This window comes from Balaenoptera physalus (assembly GCF_965194825.1).
Source record: "Balaenoptera physalus genome assembly, chromosome: 15".
NCBI lineage: Eukaryota > Metazoa > Chordata > Mammalia > Artiodactyla > Balaenopteridae > Balaenoptera > Balaenoptera physalus.
Genome location: NC_138894.1, coordinates 86,508,597 through 86,528,979, shown reverse-complemented (window position 1 = coordinate 86,528,979; position 20,383 = coordinate 86,508,597). Strand labels below are relative to the sequence as shown.

General features: G+C 42.2%; 1 long non-coding RNA gene across 1 annotated transcript; it reads left to right on the top strand.

Annotated features, from left to right (window-relative positions):
- Positions 1 to 1,427: 1,427 nt before the first annotated feature.
- LOC309643629 lies at positions 1,428 to 12,267 on the top strand. Its single transcript, XR_014253912.1, has 2 exons — positions 1,428 to 1,807; positions 7,945 to 12,267. It is a non-coding gene; the product is annotated as an uncharacterized lncRNA (long non-coding RNA).
- The last annotated feature ends 8,116 nt before the right edge of the window (positions 12,268 to 20,383 follow it).

Sequence of the window (20,383 nt, the reverse complement as noted above, 5' to 3'; positions counted from 1 at the left end):
AGCCCTGGTTCTCTCTAGCTGAGCTGTGAGCAGTAGCAAACTAAGAGGGGGTGACTAGGGGAGGTCACAGTCAGTCTTGGCAGACAGCCTGGAGTAAGGGAGGGACCCCGGGAACTTCAAGGCAGGGTGGTGGGTGCCAGCAGCCCAGATCCCTCTGTGCCTTGCCTCTTCCAGCAGCAGCACCTGTTCTTGGTTTAATTAGCTCTGTGTCGCTGGATTAACACAGCAGGGCAGGGGCTTCCCTGGTGGCGTAGTGGTTGGGAGTCCACCTGCCAATGCAGGGGACACGGGTTCGAGCCCTGGTCTGGGAGGATCCCACGTGCTGCGGAGCAACTAAGCCCGTGCGCCACAACTACTGAGCCTGCACTCTAGAGCCCGCGAGCCACAACTGCTGAGCCCACGAGCCACAACTGCTGAAGCCCGCGCACTGCAACAAGTAGCCCCGACTCGCCACAGTTAGAGAAAGCCTGCGCGCGGCAATGAAGACCCAACGCAGCCAAAATAAATAAATAAATAAATAAAAAGAAAGCAGGGCATTTGTAGCATATTTTAGAATCGTTTCTGTTCGAAATGAATAGAATAAAAACATTTTTTTTGGCCTCGCAGCTTGTAGGATCTTAGTTCCCCAACCAGGAATTGAAGCTGGGGGCCACGGCAGTGAAAGCAACGAGTCCTAACCACTGATCCGCCAGGGAATTCCCTGGAAAGAATAAAACTTTAATGTTTAAAGAGGCAATAATAACGATGACAATATCCAGGGTTTATATTTCACGCTCTCTCTCGTTTACCAACTCTGTATTCACCCATTTGATTGTCATGATAGGCCCTTAGCTTTCTAGAAATGTCAGCTCTCTGACACAATCACCCCTCTCCTTCAGCAACCCCCCCGAGCCTGCACGCTCAAACACACACACAGAGCTTCCAAGAAAGCGTCCTCGTGGAGATACACAGATGTCTCCTTCTTACCCTTCGTGAACCCACCAAATAAAATCCACATTGGGCTTGAACAGGAGCCGGACCGTCTGCGTGAGGCCCAAGACGGGACAGCCCCCTTGAGCAGGGCCGCGGGAATGGCGGGAGCGGGGCAGCCCCAGGGCCCTCCTGTGTGGGGGCCTCATTCCTGGAACAGTGGCTGGCAGGCGTGAGGGCTCGGGCTCTGCCCTTCGCACGCTGTGTGGCACTCTGTGGGCCCGTCTTCTGAGTGTGGTCTCTTCCCAGCTGTTGCTGCCTGCATTGTGTTTTCCCACGCCTGGGCCTGCCCAAGCTGTCCCCAGCTGTGACCAGCTGTCAGCCAGCTGTCAGCACTCAGCTCCTCTCCCACCACGTGACACTCCCATCATCAGCGGGAACCCAGAAGGGCTCTGTGACAGGCAGGTTCAGGGACAGACGGCATTTGAGGCCTGAGCTCCCTGCAGTCAGGTGGAGACCCCGGTGAGAGACCCACACAGACGGAGCCAGAGAGACAGACACCCAGACAAGCAGGAGTGGACTCAGAGAGATAGATGGGGAATAGAAAGCACGCACACACACGCGCGCGCGCACACACGCACACACACAGCTGTGCTTACACACACGAGGCAGCCAGGAGTCACTTCCCCCCCAGCCGTGGGTCCTCCCGGGAGCCAGGAGCTCCAGGAATCTTACTAGGGGCCTCCCCAGCCCAGCTACTCAAAGTGTGGTCCGTGAACCAGGGCCAGAGGCCTCGGCACCCGTGGGAGCTGTGAGACCTGCAGAGTCTCAGGCCCAGCCCAGACCTGCAGCATCAGACGTGCATCTTTACCAGAGCCCCGGGAGAGTCACAGGCACGGTAAGCACAGGCAGCGCGGCTCTCACTCCTGTCCTGGCCTCTCTATCGCAGGAAGTTTGAGGAGGACCAGAGAAGTGCGTACACTTTCACTCCCGTGATGCAAACCGAGCGCCAGGAGGAGCGGCAGCGGGGCCGGGGGGTGGGGTGTGGGCGTGGGCTGAGCCCTCCTGCTCTGCATGCAGAGCCGGGACGAGCTCAGCGCACACGGTCAGCTCTGCCCCCGTGGTTCCGCCACCTGGGCTGCCATCGTTCCCTCTTCTCGATGGTCCCCGGCCATCTTCCTCGGAGGCCCGGTCCCAGGCTCACTGAGACAGGAGGCCTTCCCGGTACACCTTGAAGACAGAGGTCTCTCTCCTCCACTAACCACAGCCAAAGTAATGATAGCTACTAACCCGCTGGATGGTCTCCGTATTCCCAGGCTGCTCGCTGATTTCTCCCACTCGATACACAGAGTGGAACTGAATTAAGTACTATTATTATCCCTGTTTCACAGATGGGAAGGCTGAGGCTCAGAGGGCTACCCGTCCTTTATTCAACAAGTGTTGAGGGGATACCAAGTATGTGCCGGGGTGGAGGACCAGCTGGTCTGTGAGCCCCGCCCCCTCCAGGCTTGTGCGCCCAGATGGTGGTCCCGGGGGGAGCAGGGGCATAGGACAAGCCAAGCCCAGAGGAAGGGGCAGGAACCCTGGAAATCTCAGCTGCCTCGCCAGAGATAAGGGTGCTTTGATCTCCAGGCTGTTTCCCACACCGAGGAATTCCATTCAGGCCCGTAGGCAGGCTGGCTATCTCCTCAGCTGCACAATTGGCCCCCTGAAACCTCCAGAAGGACAATTATTACTTGCTGACGAACTCGGGATCTGCTTGGTTCCACAAATAGGGGTCTCTTCCTGGAGGAGCCCTCCCTGCCCAGCCCTTAGCCTCCAGCCCCCGGGAGGGGTCCCTCCACCCTCAGCCTGTCACTGCCTGAAGCTGGTCCCCCACTGGAGGCTGCTAGAGTGGCCCTGGACAGAGGCAGGAAAGAGGGGCCGCCTGGTAGGAACACCCCCAGCTCTGGGGCACACAGACGTGGTGCGGAGAGAGGAGTCACCGTCTCATCCACCTACCAGCTGAGTCTCCTGGGGAAACTGACCTCACGTCTCTGGAACTCAGTTTTTTGGACTAAACGGGGACAATGGTAGGACACTGCCTATCTGGAGGGCTGGGGGAATCCGAAGAATGTAAAGGTTGCATAAGCGTTAAACATACGGCAGCGAGGTTGCCTTTGCACTGATTGGAGCAGGTACAGCCCCCTGCTGTAGAAAACCACCTCCGGTTTTTATCTTGGGGGTCATTTATTAAGCCTTTGCTTACGAAACACAGATTGCATTATGCTGAGCACAGTTTCCCTTTTTTAAAATCTTGTTGCCTGACTTTCTTGTTATAAAGGGCAGGTGATAAAGGCATAAGGGCACTCTGAGGTGACAGCAAAATGAAGTCTCTGGCTGGTGAGAGCTGAATGCAATCGGACACAGGGATTGCTTTAGGGAGGTGGTTTGAAGGCTATAAATGTAGGATTGTGAAAAGACCTTTATTACTGATGTTTCTGCAGGAAAAGTAACTTTATCTGCTGAAAATCTCACAGAAACGATCACTTGTAGAACATGATTTCTTTTTTTCTTTTTTTTTTGATTTTTGAAACTAGTGGGTTTTTTTTAATGAAGTATAGTTGATTTACAATGTTATGTTAAGTTCTGCTGTACAGCAAAGTGATTCAGTTATACATATATATATACATTCTTTTTCATATTCTTTTCCATGATGGTTTATCCCAGGATAGTGAATAGAGTTCCCCGTGCTATGCAGTAGGACCTTGTTGTTTATCCACTCTCTATATAATAGTTTGCACCTGCTGACCCCAAACTCCCCATCCATCGCTCCCCAACCCCCCCTGACAACCACAAGTTTCTAGAACATGATTTCTGAGATTTCATATGAATGGAGTGCTCATGCTTTAGCAGAGATGGGCTCCTTGGAGCCCCTACCGGGTGCTAAGCCCACTATCTTATTTAATCTTTTCAACAGTCCCATGAGATGGGTACCATCTCCATTCTCCAGCCAGGAAAACGGAGGTCCAGAGAGAAGTAACGTAGCTCGGGTTGCAGAGTTGGAAGCAGAGAAGGAATTTGAAGGCAGGACTGTGGTCCTCCAAAGTCCTGTCTTCTGCTGCAATACCCAACCCACCTTCCTCCGTGTAAAAGCTTCCCTACGTGGCTCCACCCCATAAACACCAGATGACTCGGACTAGCAGAGGTGAGAGCCTCCTGTAAACCGTGAAGTCCTCCATACAGGTCAGGACTTTTGACATCAAAGCTCTAATTTATTACAAGTAATTTAGAGCTTGTTATTTCCTCCACCAACAAAGCCTGGCTTTTTCAGAAGGAACCACCGCAGGGTTCCTTGAATAATGAGGGTTTAAAATATTACTAAACACAACTTTCCAGGATTACAATCTGCTGAAGGGAAGCGAGGGGCAGTTCGGGCCGGGAAGTGAAATCTCTGGAACTGGAGGAGTTTGCAAGAGCAAGAGGCACTCTGTGAGGCCTCCTGATGAGAACGAACGCTTTGGGTCACCCCAACCTGTTCACAGCCCTGGAGCAACCAACTACAGTTTTTGAAACTACATTATTATGTATTGTCACTATGCCTGTGGTAACTTACATTTATGGCAGGGCCTGAGAGAGTTATTATTTCCAGTGAGCTTCAAAAAGGTTTAGTAACCTTTTTGTTAGTCCAAGGTTATATATACAAATATCACTTAATAGTGATGTACAACCGTATGGTCCAGTAAATCCACTTTGGGGTATACCCGCAAAAGAATTGAAAGCAGGGACTTGAACACCACTGTTCATAGCAACATCATTCATAATAGCCAAAAGGTAGAAACAACCTGAATAGCTATAGAGGGATGAATGGATAAACAAAATGTGGTATGTACATGTATCTCATATCATTCAGCCTTAAGAAAGGGAAGAAATTCCCACACATGCTACAACTTGGATAAACCTTGAAGGCATCATGCTAAGTGAAATAAGCCAGACGCTAAAGGATTCATACTGTATGATTGCACTTACTTCAGGTACCTAGTCAAATTCATAGTGACGGGAAGTAGAATGGTTGTTGCCAGGGGCAGGGGGCAGGGGGTAGGGGGAAGAAATGGGGAATTAATGTTTCATGGGTATGAACTTTCTGTTCGTGATCATGAAAAAGTTCTGGAGATGGATGGTGGTGATGGTGGCACAACAATGTGAATGCACTTAATGCCACTGAACTGTACACTTAGAAATGGTTAAAATCGTAAGTTACATTTACGTTTTATGTTATGTATACTTTACCACAATTAAAAAACAAAGTCAATGTACAACCTGAATAATAATGACGGTTAACATTTTTTGAGTAGCTAATAGGTACTCAGTACAACCGTATGAAGTAGTTACTATCCTTCCAATTTTATAGATGAAGAAACTGAGGTTCAGAGTAGTTCTGTGAGTGCCCCCAAAGTCGTAAAGCCAGAAATAAAGGTGGGATTTAAAGTCAGATCTTTCTGGCAGTTCTTTATTTCTGTGTGCTGCCTTCTCTCCTATGAATGCCTTAGTGCCCTCTGCATGGCCTTAAAAAAAAGGATTTTGTTGGGACAAATTAAAAGTCCTAAACTCTAAAAGAAAAAGAAAACTATTGGGACTTCCCTGGTGGCACAGTGGTTAAGAATCCGCCTGCCAATGCAGGGGACACGGGTTCGAGCCGTGGTCTGGGAAGATCCCACATGCCGCGGAGCCACTAAGCCCATGCACCACAACTACTGAGCCCGCGTGCCACAACTACTGAAGCCTGCGCACCTAGAGCCCGTGCTCCGCAACAAGAGAAGCCACCGTGATGAGAAGCCCGCATGCGGCAACGAAGACCCAACGTAGCCAAAAATAAATAAATAAATAAAATGGTTAACTTTATAAAAACTAAAAGAGAGAGAAAGCTATCAGCAAAAGGCATTTAGCCTTGGATCATTAGTTAGGAGCTGCCTCTGGCCTGGGGTTAGTTCCTCCTCATTCTGTACCTCAGCTTCCCCATCAGACAATCTGGTGGCTGGCTTCCAAGGGCACGTCCAAGTCCCACATTCCAATACTCTCCACCCCGAATAGACCCTCAAAGAGAACAGTCTAAAAAGAAGCTAAATTCATAGGCTGACCATAAGTCCCATTTTGCCCCAAACCGTCCCAGTTTCTGCCTGTTGCCCCATGTAATGACAGTTGCATCCCTTAAACTTTTTTTTTTTTTTTTTGAAGTTTTTGGCCACATGGCATGTGGGATCTTAGTTCCCTGACCAGGGGTTGAACCCACGCACCCTGCATTGGAAGCATGGAGTCTTAACCACTGGACCACCAGGGATGTCCCATACCCCTTAAACTTTCAAGAGTGTCCTGGGTTGGGTGATACGCTCACCCTACAAATGCACTAACCAGGTTTTGTTTTGACAACAGTTGACTTCAGACCTCACAGTCAGAGCTGCCTCTTGTAAATTCTTTTTACTGTTTGGTTTGAAACCTACAAGGTAAAACCATCCGAAGGTTGTCAGGATTGATATGGCAGGCTTTGTTCTGAAGTCTCTCAATGGGGACAGTTATAAGTATCTTTGCTTAAAATTTGCAAGCCAAGATACCGAATGATTTGTTTGTTTCTGCTTCAAAGCTTTAAAAAGCCCTTTTATCTATTGTCTGATAGGGATTATTCTGTGATTTAAAAAAACCACAACAATTCAGTTCAGTAATTAAGAAAAAAATTCCAAGTATAGGGCCAAATACAAAATGGCTGACCTGGCAGGATGGGTGAAAGGAGTAATTATTATGAGGTATTTATGAGTTGACCCTTAGAAGGACCACACTTTTACCCAAGAAGAGTAAGTTAAAAATTGTCTTGTTCTACTCTTTGGTAATTTATTGTCACTCTGAAAAAGCTTTACGTTTTTTAAAAATTTAATTGAAAACTAATACATTAGTTTTAACAAATGTTAAACAAAACTAATACATTCTAGAAAATGTAAAAAATATAAAACAATACAAAAAGACAATAATTCCATTCCCAACAGACCTACTGCTAAAATTTGATATATCCTTCTAGTTATTTTGTATTCACGTATATGTTATTTACCCCAAAAGAGTAGTCATGCTATATTTTCTTCTATAACACTTTTTGTCCATTTATATGCCAAAGCTTTTTTCTGTTTCATCAAATACAGTCTATAAAACCACTTTCATAGCTATATGGTAGTCCTTCATATGAATGTGTCAAAATTTACTTAACTGTGCCCCTACTGTGGGATGTTTCTTTCCAAATGTTTGCTTTAAGAAATCAAAAAGGATTGAGATAATCAATCCTTTGGCCAAGACTTGGTGCATATCGAAATTATTTTTGGAGACGAAATTTCTGGAAATGCATTTGTTCGGTTAAAGGATACACAGTTTTAAGGCTCTTGATAAGTACTGGGATCACAGTCACTGTGAAAATCCTAAACCTTCCAGAATAAACACAAAGCAATAGAAATTGAAGGGACAGTCTTATAGTTCTCGGTTTCTTCCCCATAATCCACTTCCTCTGTGTCTCACGGTGATGGGTTCCAGAAGAACAGAGGCCAAGCCTGTTTGAATTATCTGCAGTGAGACCATTAAACTGTAGCGGGGAAGGACACAGGACTGGGAGATCGGACTTGAGGCTTCTAATCCTGACTCAGCCCTCACCCGTTTTGTCCATAAACAAGATATCTGACCTTCTGGACCTAAATCCCTCCATTCGTGAAACTGGGGGGGTCAGCCAGATAATTATGAAAGGCCCTTCCTGTTCTTACATAGGAAATGAAAGAAAGCAGATGGAAATGCAGGTAAAATATTAACAAGTTTCTTCTAACTACCTGTAGCTCTCAGTGCTTTTCTTCCCCCTCATTTCCACTTCTCCCATGTCTCTGACATCTTCCCTGGGCTTGGCTGTGTTTCATCTTTCTTTCGCTAATATCTCACTCTTGAACAGGCTTCAGCTGGGTGGTCAGCGATGACCAAGCCTTTCTTCGTCTTTAGGAATTAGAAGTAATCTCTCCCTGATGTGCTCTTTTGCAGTTTATCTGGAGCCTTTGAAATGCAAATCACTCCAACCTTCAGCCAGGGAAACTGGATTCTATAGGACCTCCAACTGACCTCCACAGCCTGCTCCAAGCTCCGAGCAGGCAGGAGTCTGTGGCCTGCTTCCGAAGATCAAAGGGCCATTGTTCACCTAGAGTCACCACCAGAAAACCCAGATTAGTGAGTACTTCCACCACCATCAGTCTTAATATCAAACCTCTACTAACATGGACAGGACGCAGAGGCTTTGGCCACTGGGCTTCAAGCTGCTCAAGGAGAGAAGCTGCTGCGACATCTCAAAAGAGGGATCGGTATCAGGTAAAGTTGCTTCTCTGAGCTCTCTTGGTCTAGAGCAAATCAAAGGGGTCTAGAGCAGGGGCTCTGGAGTCAGCTGGCCTGGACTTGCATGAAGGAGCTGCCAATGCAGGCGTTTGGAATAAACTGAATGAATCCCTCCAGCTCTGTCTAGGTGACGTATGATCCAGCAGTTTCAGTGGTGCATTTGCTGTCCCTACCTTGCTTCTCCTGGAACGAGTCCTGACTGGTCCATGGAGGTCTGCAAGCCCTGGCGAGCAGGGAGTGGATTCTGATCTGCCCAATCACCACTGGTTTCCACAGTCTGCTGTTGGATTGCCTGGACCCGTGCCTTCTCTTTCGAGTGAATGCCCCGTGGACACACACGTTATCTCCACTCCCTCCTGGAATCCCACTAAAATGATAGTAAAGGAATGCAAAAGGCATGAGCCGCAAGGACAAAGGCGAGAGGGGAGGAGACGGCAGTAAACAGAGTTAGCCACAAAATTCAGAAGCTGGAAAACAGATGGATTTGTGGTGACTAACTTGGCAGAGAGAAGAATCATCTAACTTTCTTCAGTAGGTTGAGTAAACTAGAGAGGAGACAGTAGCAAACAAGAGCTGTCGACGGAGTTCTAAAAGCATAAAAACAGATGGATTAATGGCATCTCACTGAAAGGGGAGAGGAGAAGGGAATCTAACTTTTTTCAGTAGACTGACTAGAAATAAGCGGATACGAGCCCTAGAACTATGGAAAAGCCCCATCTGGGGAGCCCCAGATTTCTCTGGAGGTGAGGATTCAGAATAGGGCTAAAAACTGGAGAATTAGCTAAAAGTCTTCATAAGGAGCAGTTAAACCTCCAGATGCCCTCCCATACCCCATGCACCCACTTTGGCAGAATGCTGAAAGTTTACTCCCTAAACTAATTAAATTGAGGAGGATATCATCTCAGAGACACTAGGCACGGCTGAGGACAGGATGATGTTTGGTCTTGAAAGCAAGAGGACAAAGTAAAAGTAAACACAAATGCAGAGTGGTACCATCCCTGCTCCTGGGCTCCTCTCTCTGCCTGACTCTCCAAATGGTGGTACTCAGGTTACAATCACCCCAGGCACATTTTGGCAAGAAAATGGAGAAATTCTCATTGCAGAAATTGATTGTCCAAAACAAGAAAAACAAAAAAATCTGTGAATACTGACATTTGAAAGTTCACCCAGAGAGCCAGTCAGGTCCCCACCTGATCATATTATAACAAAGCCTACCACTAAGCAAACTCCATACACGCACACAAAGCTATCAAGGGCCTTGTTTTAAAATATGGTTATACAGCCAAAGGTCAACCGATTTTTTAAAAAGCCTCTAGTATGATGGAAAAGTCAAAACAATTTCTAAAAGGGAACCCAAACCAATCAGAAGACCCTTATCTCAACTTTAGAAAATCCAAAGTAAATTTTCAGAGAAACTACACAGGAAAATTTCCCAGAGCTAAGGGATATGTTTTTTTTTTTTAAATAGAAAGTATCCTCCAAGCATTAAAAAAAAAAAAGTAATGAAATTTAATAATAGTAGGTATAAAAGGGATATCCTAAAAGTTTTTGGGAAAAAAAAACCAACCAGAAAACCAGAAAATAAAAACACATGAAAACAGTGTCTTAAAAATTCTGAGGGAAAATATTTTCCAAATATAAAACATTATACTCATCCAAAATATCAATCAAATGTAAGTTGAGACTTGACTTGAAAGATCTCAAAAACTTATCTCCCACAAATCCTTCCTTGGGAAATTACTGCAGAATATACTCCACCAAAATGAGAGAGTTAAGAAAGTAAAAGATGTGGAACATGGCAAAGATGGAGTCATGGGGACCAGATTTACCCTCCCACCTGAAACAAGTAAAGAACCAGACAAAATATATGAAACAATGGCTCTCAAGACATTGGACACCAGGGAACAGAGGCCAGTAAGCTCTGAGGGATGGGAGATAAATTGAGTCCTGTAGTGCAGGGAAGGTCAATGAGACAGAACCCAGAGGTTTCCTTGAGGAGATGCAGCAGGATGTCTGGGGAAACCAGGGCAGCTGGCATCTATAGGATGGGATACTTGAGTAAAGAGAGCTGCACAGAAAGAGAACCTCAGAGATCTGAAAAGGGTTGATGCCCTCAAGTATTCAACTGAGTACCTATCAGTTCACATGGGTGAGAAAAGTACCCACAGTCAGAGAAAGAACCATTAAAAGGATTAGAGGAAACACTGATGGGACTACTGCCTGTTCCCAACAGTCAAACTGCAAAATCTCACAATTCAAGAAGCATCAGCTAAATACAAAAAAGGGTTTTGTCTCAGATTTGGGGGATAAATTAGCCTTAGACTAACCATTGCTTTGTTCCAGGCCACCAAAGATTAAAAACAAAAACCAAAAAGATTATTTCCATGTAATTTAACCTCAACCCAGAACAAAATTCAAGAATATTTTTAGGAATGGAAAACTATCCAGCACCTAACATAAATAAAATTCATGGATAAATATACAGACTATTATAATTATTATCATGGAAATTTCTTTAAATAATAAAACCAGTTACAGTAAAAATATTAACAATGTGTTGTGAAGTTGATAACGTATATAGAAGTAAAATGCATGAGAATAATATCACAAAGGCTTAGAGGGAAGACATAGACATATATTGTTGTAAGATTCTTATACATGAAGTAGTATATCACTTGAAGGTAGCCATAGAAAGTTAAAGATGTATACATAGACTATAAAGCAACTGCTAAAATAACACAACAAAGAATTATACCTAATGAACCAACAAAGGGATTAAAATGGAATCATAAAAAAATACCTCATGAATTCAGAAGAATGTGGAAAAGGGGGGAATGTAGAACAAAGAACACATGGCAGAAATAGAAAATAAATAGTGAGATGATAGATTTGAATCCAAACACATCATAACCACATTAAATATAAATGGTCTAAATACCTTGAGACGTGTAGACAATCTCCAAGATGGCCACCATTGAGACATACTTGCTGGTATTCACATCATCATAAGCCTTTCCCACTGAATGGGCTGGGCTTAGTGACTTAGTAAAGACAAGGTAAGGCTTATGTCTTGGTGTATGATAGGAGACTAGTGTATAAAAGGCTGGCTGGCATTGTGTTCTCTCTCTCTCTCTCTCTCTCTCTCTCTCTCTCTCCAGGAGCAGTTGCTATGAGGAAAGCCATGATGTGAGCAGTCCTATGGTGGAGCCCACATGCTGACGAACTGCAGCCTCCTGCAATCAGCCTCCTGAGTGAGCTTGAAAGTGGAGTCTTTAGTCTCAATCTTCAGAGACGGAAGCCTTGACTGCTGCCTCCTGAGAGATGCTGAGCCAGAACTGCTCAGCTGAGCTACTGCAGGATTCTGACCCTCAGAAACTGGTGAGATAGAAAATGTTTGGTGCTTTAAACTGTTGAGTTTGGGGATAATTTGTTACACAGTGGTAGATAACTAATATCAATTTTAATTAAAAAACAGATTTTGTCAGGTTGGATAAAAAAGCAAGACCCACCACTTCACACCCATTAGGATGGCTAATATTTTAAAAACAACAACAATAGCAAACAGAAAAAAACAAGTGTTGGCAAAGATAGAGAGACACTGGAACTCTAGTGCATTGCTGGTGGGAATATAAAATGGTATAGCTGCTGTGAAAACAGTATGGTGCTTCCTCAAAAAGATAAAAGTAGAATTACTGTGTGATCCAGTAATCCCACTCCTAGGTATATACCTGAGAGAACTGAGAGCAGGGACTCAGATTCTTACGCACCAATGTTCATAGCAGCGTTATTCACAATAGCCAAAAGATGGAGACAACCCAGATGTTCATTGATGGATGAATGGATTAACAAAATTAGGTATATATACACAATGAAATATTATTCAGCCTTAAAAAGGAATGAAATTCTGATACGTGTTACAGCATGGATAAACCTTGAGGATATGCTAAATAAAATAAGTCAGACACAAAGGGACAAAAACTGTGTGATTCCACTTATATGAGTTACCTCAAGTAGACAGATTCATACAAACAGAAAGTAGAATAGAGGTTACCAGGGGCTGGGGATGGGAGGTATTGTTTAACCAGGTACAGAATTTCTGTTTAGAATCATGAAAAAGTGACAGCAGTGATGATTGCACAACATTGTAAATATACTTGATGCCCTGAACTGTACACTTTAAAATGGCTAAAATGATAAGATAAACAACAAGAATTTACTACATAGCATGGGAAACTATATTCAATATCTTATAATAAACTATAATGGAAAAGAATTTAAAAAAGAATATAGATATATACATATATATGTAAAACTGAATCAGTTTGCTGCACACCTGAAACTAACACAATATTGTAAATCAACTACACTTCAACAAAAAAAGAACAAAAGAAAGAAGGAAAGAAAAAACTACTTACATAATGGAAAAAAATGGCTAAAATGATAAATTTTACCCTATGTATATTTTACCACAATTAAAAAAGTGGGAAAAAAGCAAGACCAAATGATATGCTGTCTACAAGAAACCTACCCTAAATATATAGATACAAATAGGTTAAAAGCAAAAAGAGGGAAATAGATATGCTATGCTAATGTAATCAAAAGAAAGCTAGAATGGCTATATTAATATCAGACTATGTCTATTTCAGGCAAAGAACAGTATCAGGGATAGAGCAAATCAATGCATTAAAAAAACCCCACAACATCTTAAACATCATATGCTTAACAACTGAGCTTTAAAATAAATGAAGCAAATATTAATGAAACTGCAAGGAGAAACAGACAAATCCACAATTATAATCTGAGATTTCAACAACCCTCTCTCAATAACTATAAAACAAGAAAACATAAAACTAATAAGGATACAGAAGACTTGAATAACACTATCAACCCACTTAACTTAATAGACATTTATAGAACACTGCCAACAGCAGAATATACATTCTTCTCAAGGACACACAAAACATTTACCAAGATAGACTATAGCTTAGGCCATAAGACAAGGAAGTCTTTATAAACTTAAAAAGATTCATGTCTTACAAAGTATGTTCTTTGACCACAGTGAAATGAAGTTAGAAATCAATAGTAGAAAGAGATCTAGAAAGTCCAGAATATTTGGATCCTAAATAACACAAGTCTGAATAATCTGTGGTTCAAAGAAAAATTCTCAAGGTAAGCCTAAAAATATTTTCCACTAAAAGGAAATGAAAACACAACATATCATCCAAGATAGTACTTGGAAATCTACAGTGCAAAAAGATTATATTAGAAAACAGAGGAAATGTCTCAAGGACATCATCTTCTACCTTAAGAAGCTAAAAAGAAAAGAGAAAATAAAGCAAAGAAAGTAGAAGAAAGGGAGATAAAGGAGTAAATAAATAAAAGATAAAAATACATAAATAATAGGGAAAAATCAGTGAAATCAATTGCTGGCTCTTTGAGAAGATCAATTAAATTGATAAACTTCAAGTCAGACTGATCAGAAAAAAATAGATAAAACAGAAATAGCCAATTTCAGCAATGAGTGAGGTAGTGAGAAAATCATTTCAGATTCTCTAGCTATGAGAGGGACAATAAATATTATGAACAACCCTAGACAATAAATTTGACAAATTGATGAATGGACAAATTCCTAGAAAGACAAACTACCAGAGTTTCCTCGAGAAGAAATAGATAACCTGAATAACCCTATGTCTTTTAAATAAATGACAAACTTTCCCACAAAGGAAATTCCAGGCCCAGATGACTTTCATGATGAATTCTAATACACATTTAAGGAAGAAACTCTTCTGATTCTATGCTGAAGAGGAAATAGTATTTCTCAACAGATTCTATGGGACTAGTATTATACTGATATCTAAACCAAAGGTGTTACAAGAAAACTAGACCCATATCCCTCATTAGCACAAATGCAACAATTGTTAGTAAAATTTTGGCAAATTGAATTCAACAATGTGTAAAAAAGAATAATATATCAAGACTCAGTGTAGTTTATCCCAGAAATGCAAAGTTGGTTTTACACTGGAAAATCAAGTAATATAATTTACCATATTAACAGACTAAATCCAAAATGAGACCAAAAAAGGGATATGATCATCTCTAATAGAGGGCAAAAAAAAAAAAAAAAAAAAAGCATTTGACAAAACCCAACATCGATTCCTGATAAGAACTCTCGGCAAACTAGCAACAGAGGGGAACGTCTTCAATCAGATAAGGGGCATCTACAAACTCCTAAAATTAAAATCGTACAACGCCTGAATGCTTCCTTCCTAAGATCAAGTTCAAGGCAACGCTGCAGGCTCTCACCATTTCTATGCAACATTGCACTGGAGGTGGTAGCTACTTCATAAAGGCAAGAAAAAGAAGTAAAGGGCATCTGGATTGAAAGGGAGAAGTAAAACTGTCTCCATTTATGGGTGACATGATGGCCTACATAGAAAATTCTTAAAAAAAAAGTTACGACAACTATTAAACGAGACTAGCAAAGTTGCAGGACACAAGATCAATATACAAAAATCAATTGTATTTCTATAGACTAACAACAAAGAATCAAAAATTGAAATTTAAATTATAATTTACAGGGACTTCCCTGGCAGTCCAGTGGTTAAGACTCCATGCTCCCACTGCAAGGGGCACGGGTTTGATCCCTGGTTGGGGAACTAAGATCCCCACAAGCCATGCAGCATGACCAAAAAAAAAAAAAAAATTTATATATATATATATATATATATATATATATATATATATATGTATGTGTGTGTGTGTGTATATATATATATATACATAAAATTTACAGTAGCGTTGGAAATATTAACTGCTTAGGGACAAATCTGACAAAAGGTGTACAAGACCTTTAAACTGAAAATACAAAACATTGCTGAGAAAAATTAAAGACCTAAATGTGTGGAGAGATACACAGGTTCATGGATCCAGTGACTCTATATTCCTAAGAGACCTCTTAAGACTCCACTAAACTTATCACTAAACCTCACTAAATCTCTCCAGACTCAACACACTTCCAATAAAAATCCCAGCAAGGTTTTTGTGTAAAAATTGACATGCAGATTCTAAAATTGGTATGGAAATGAAAAGGATCAAAACCCAGATCTACAAAAGGAAAGGAGTATTATCAAGAAGTAATAAGTGAAGGTAAAATAAAAATGTTATTTTTCTTATTATTAATTGATTTAGCAGATAACGGTTTATTCATAATAATAATAGCAACAATGTATTTGATTATGTTTGCTTATGTATATACATATGCTTATGCATGCTTATCTATACATGGAATGAGTGACAGCAATGATACAAGGACTGGAGAGAGGAATTAAGATTATTTGATTATTATAAAATAGTAACGCTACCTATGAAGTAGTCTAGTGTTATTTGAAAGTAGACTTGGATTAGTTGTAAATGTGTATTGAAATTTCTAGGGCAATGACTTAAAAAAGTAAAAAGAAGTATAACAGGTATGCTATAAAAGGAGAGGAAATGCAATCATATAAAATGCTTGATTAAAAACACAAAAGACAGAAAAATAGTGGAAGATGAAAAAAAGGAACAAAGAAGATGGGTAACAAATAGAAAATAGTAGCAAATATGGCTCCAGCTGTATTATATCTTATATATCCAAGATATTAATCCAACTATATCAATAATCACTTTGAACATCAATGGTCTAAATGTACCAATTAAAGACGGAGATTGTCAGAGTGAATTAAAAAAAACAAAAAGACCCACTTATAGGTTGTCTACAAGGAATTAAAACCACAATGAGATACCACTAAACATCCAATAGAATGTCTACAATTAAAAAGACTGATTCTACCAGGTATTGGCGAGAATGTGGAGCAATCAGAACTCTCATACACAGCTGATGGGAAGGTAATGTGGTACCAACATTTTAGAAAATAGTTTGGCAACAATAACAGCAACAAACACACCTCTCTTATGACCCAGTCATTCCTCTCCTAGCTATTGACCCAAGAGAAAAGAAAGCTCATGTCCATACGGTGATCTGTACATGAATGTTCACAGGAGTTTTATTTTTAATAACCGAAGAACAAAAACAACCCAAATGTCTTCAACAGGAGAATGGATGAGCAACTTGGGGACATCTATATAATGGAATACTACTCAGCAAAAAAAAAAAGAAAAAAGTAATGAACTATTGACACAGACAACAACAGGGATAAATCTCAAAATAATTATGCTGAGCAAATGAAGCCAGATAAAAACAAGGACATACTAGATGAATCCAACTATATAAAATTCTAGAAAATGCCAACCACTCTGTAGTGACAGAAAGCAGATCAGTGGTTGCCTGGGGATGGGGTAGGGACAGAAGAGAAGGATTACAAAGAGACACAAGGACATTTTAGGGGGTGATGGAGATGTGATATGTTCATTATCTCGATTGTGGTGATGGTTTCGTAAATGCATACGTATGACAAAATGTATCAAATTGTACATTTTAACCTGTGAAGTTTACTGTTTGTTAATTACACCTCATAAAGCTGTTAAAATTTTTTAAAAGCCCTTTAAAAAAAAAAAAGACATATAGGACTTAGGGATCCAACACAAGAGATAGGGGATGGGAATGACCATGAATTTGGTAAGAGAAGGCCTAGGACACAGTTGAACGTGAAAGAACTGTCAATCCAGATTGGAACAGGAGGAAGGAATGCTCCAGAAAGGATGTTTCCGAGGAACGAAAAGGAAAGACATAGCTTACTTTGTGCGTTTGAATGCATCAATTAAAATACTAAGGAAATACAGTTCTATTGACGAGTTTGGAATGAGCTAGAGATAGATACATAGAAAGCTAAGTAAACAAAATGAGGCAACTATGAATTCCAAAGAATGGGGAAAAGTCATACAAGACAGGAAATGTATTGACAGTACACAAAAATATCTGTGTCCCAAACATATTTACAGTGGCATAAACGTGGAGGTAAAGATTATTTCTTTAGCCAAATTCATATACTATATTGGGAGAAGTGGAGGGAGAGGGGTAAGAATTGGTGTATAGCTGAGTGGTGGCGGAGAGAGTAGGAGAGCTAGAATCCCGACTCCCATACCAAGAAGTCAAAAGACAAAAAATCTAAAAGCATCAACAAAGAATGTAACTCAGTGAGATGATGAAGGTGCCTATCTAGCCTTATTGTGGTAATCGTTTGCAGTACATACGTGATCAAATCACCACACTGTACACCTTAAACTTACACAATGTTATATGTGAATTATATCTCAGTAAAGCTGGAAAGAAAAGAAATAGTAATATAAGCATATTATGTAGACAGATGGGGGTAGATAGCAGAGACCTAGCTGGGGAAAATAAAAATAATTGCCTCTAGGGAATAGGAGTCGGGGTAGGGAAGAAGACTGAGTCAGTAGACGGCTGGTTGTTACCAAAACCCAATATTCTCCATCTTTTTAAACTATATATAAATATCTCTGTGACCAAATAAAATTCAAGAAAATGGATGGAAAGATTGCTGGGAGAACATCAATAACAGTGAACACAGTGGGTTTGACTCTTTATTTCTCCCTGCTTATTTGTACTTGCCCAGAGTTTTTCCAAGTCTATTTATTACTGTCATAAAAGAGTAAAACAAATGAGTCAATAAATGCAAGTGAACAAAAAGCCCATCCTGTTTACAATGCTCAATAAGGTAAAGGAAAAGACTTTGAAAAGAAAGTAGAAACCGAGATGGAAAATCCCAGAATCAGAGCTGCTGGCAATACTCCTGATTGGCAGTGCCCAGGAGCAGCCTTCCCGGGGAAATCACCATGGGATCATTCCAGGATGCAAGCCAGGCTTCCTGAGGGCCGGATGCTCACACACTCCACCACACACACACACACACACACGCACACACACACACAAACACACACCACACACCACACACCACACACACGCACCATCAAAGGCTGATATAAGATTCCTGCCATCGCTAACGGGCTGCCTTCCCGTACCTGCAACTTAACAACATCTCCCATTTGGAACTTCAATGTCCAGACCTCTCTCCTTTAGAAGGGAACTGAGAGGTTAGAGTGGGACGTGAGTGAGAAAGGAAGTGAGAAGCAGTTGACTGCTATTCTAAAGAGAACTTCCTAAAGTTTCCAGGGGAAAAAGCTACAAAAATGGGTCCTTTGCACAAATGATCTCACTGAATTCCAAAAAATAATTCATATCCCCTTTTGACAGGAAAGGAATCAAAAGCTGAGAGAGGTCAAAGAATCTTTCCAGGTTCACCAAAGTCAGAATTTGAACGCAGGCGCCTCCATTCTTTCTTGCCCCATTTCTCCTTTCCATCCTTCCTTCATCATTTCTTTTTTCCTTCCAAAAATATTTATATGGCACCCAGGCATGACACTATACACGGGTCTGGGTCTTCATGGAACTTACACTCTAGTGGGAGATCTGGAATAAATAAATGAATGGAGCAATTTCAGATACTTGTTAGGGCTGTGACACAAATAAAACATGGTGATGTAATAGTAATGGGTGAGTGCGGGTGTGGGTGCATCAAAGTGGTCAGGGAAGGCCTCTGAGGAAGCAGCGTTTGGGCCGAGCCCTGAATAACAGGCTGTGGAAAGACCTAGGAGCAGAGTGCTTCAGGTACAGAGAAAAGGAAGGGCAAAGACCATGAGATGAAAGTGAAGAAAAGTTATCAACTCCAAATACCACGGCGAACCCCACTGGCGGGGGTCTGAACACTCCTTATTTATTTATTTTTTTAAAACATCTTTATTGGAGTATAATTGCTTTACAATGGTGTGTTAGTTTCTGCTTTATAACAAAGTGAATCAGCTATACATATACATATATCCCCATATCCCCTCCCTCTTGCGTCTCCCTCCCACCCTCCCTATCCCACCCCTCTAGGTGGTCACAAAGCACCGAGCTGATCTCCCTGTGCTATGCTTATGCGGCTGCTTCCCACTAGCTATCTATTTTACATTTGGTAGTGTATATATGTCCATGCCACTCTCTCACTTCATCCCAGCTTACCCTTCCCCTCTCCGTGTCCTCAAGTCCATTCTCTACGTCTGCTTCTTTATTCCTGTCCTGCCCCTAGTGAACACTCCTTATTGATATGACCTCTGCCCTGTCTGGTGTGGGCTTCCCTGGGAAGCTGACTCTGAAAGTGAGATTAAAGTCCAGGAAGATTATTGGGGAGGGCTCTTGAGAACTACTCGTGTGAAACATGAAAGCAGAGAGACTGGGCAGAGGGAGGAATTAAACTGTGTTGCAGCCTCAAGGCACTCTGCACAATCTGATCTTGGCATAGCGGAGCGCTAGGGTTGAGAATTCAACCATCTCTGGAGCTCCACTACCCTGCTAATTAAGTTCCGGACCTGATACTCAGCCTCTTCTGCCTGCAGGTTGCAGGTTGTCTCCTCATATGCTACCAGAAAGGTTCTCTGGCTTTCATACTTGACCTTATTGATCAATCACCCTCAGCTTTCCACTGTCCTTGTCAAATGCATCAGTAGTTCTCAGTAACAGCCACCCTACTCCATTGTTCTACCCTCCTGCCAGCCTCTCAAATATCTGAGATACGTTCCCCCCCCCCCCCCCCCCGCCGGTGCATTCCTCTCCTTGGATATTCCATCCAAGTTCATAATGGAACTCTTAACAAAGTTCACAGCATGCCTGAGGCAATCAGGCCTCCACCGCAAGTGATGGAGTCCTCACGGCCAACTGGCCGGTGAGTGATCAAACTCCAAAATCCCAAGGAGAATCGGCTTCCTCAAACCATTCCTGGTACCAGCATCTCTGAGCGGCAGACTTGTGTGCAGTAAGTATGTTGGTGGCTGTTCTCTGAATCAGCCCCTGTGGGGCAGTGAGGGAAATACAATTAACAAGAAGGAGTTGAACTCCAGCGTCTTGGCAACAAACCTCAGCCAATCTCACAGGGAGATCTGGAGCTGGGGTGGCTCTTCAGAATTGTCCCGGATTGAAGCAGGGGGCTGGCAGTTTGTACCTTCACATCAACCAGTCTGACCGAGCTGCCTCATGGGAGGGGGCCATAACTTTGTGAGTGGCAATGGCCTTCAGCCAAGGGTAGCGTCCAGGAGGGACTCAGCT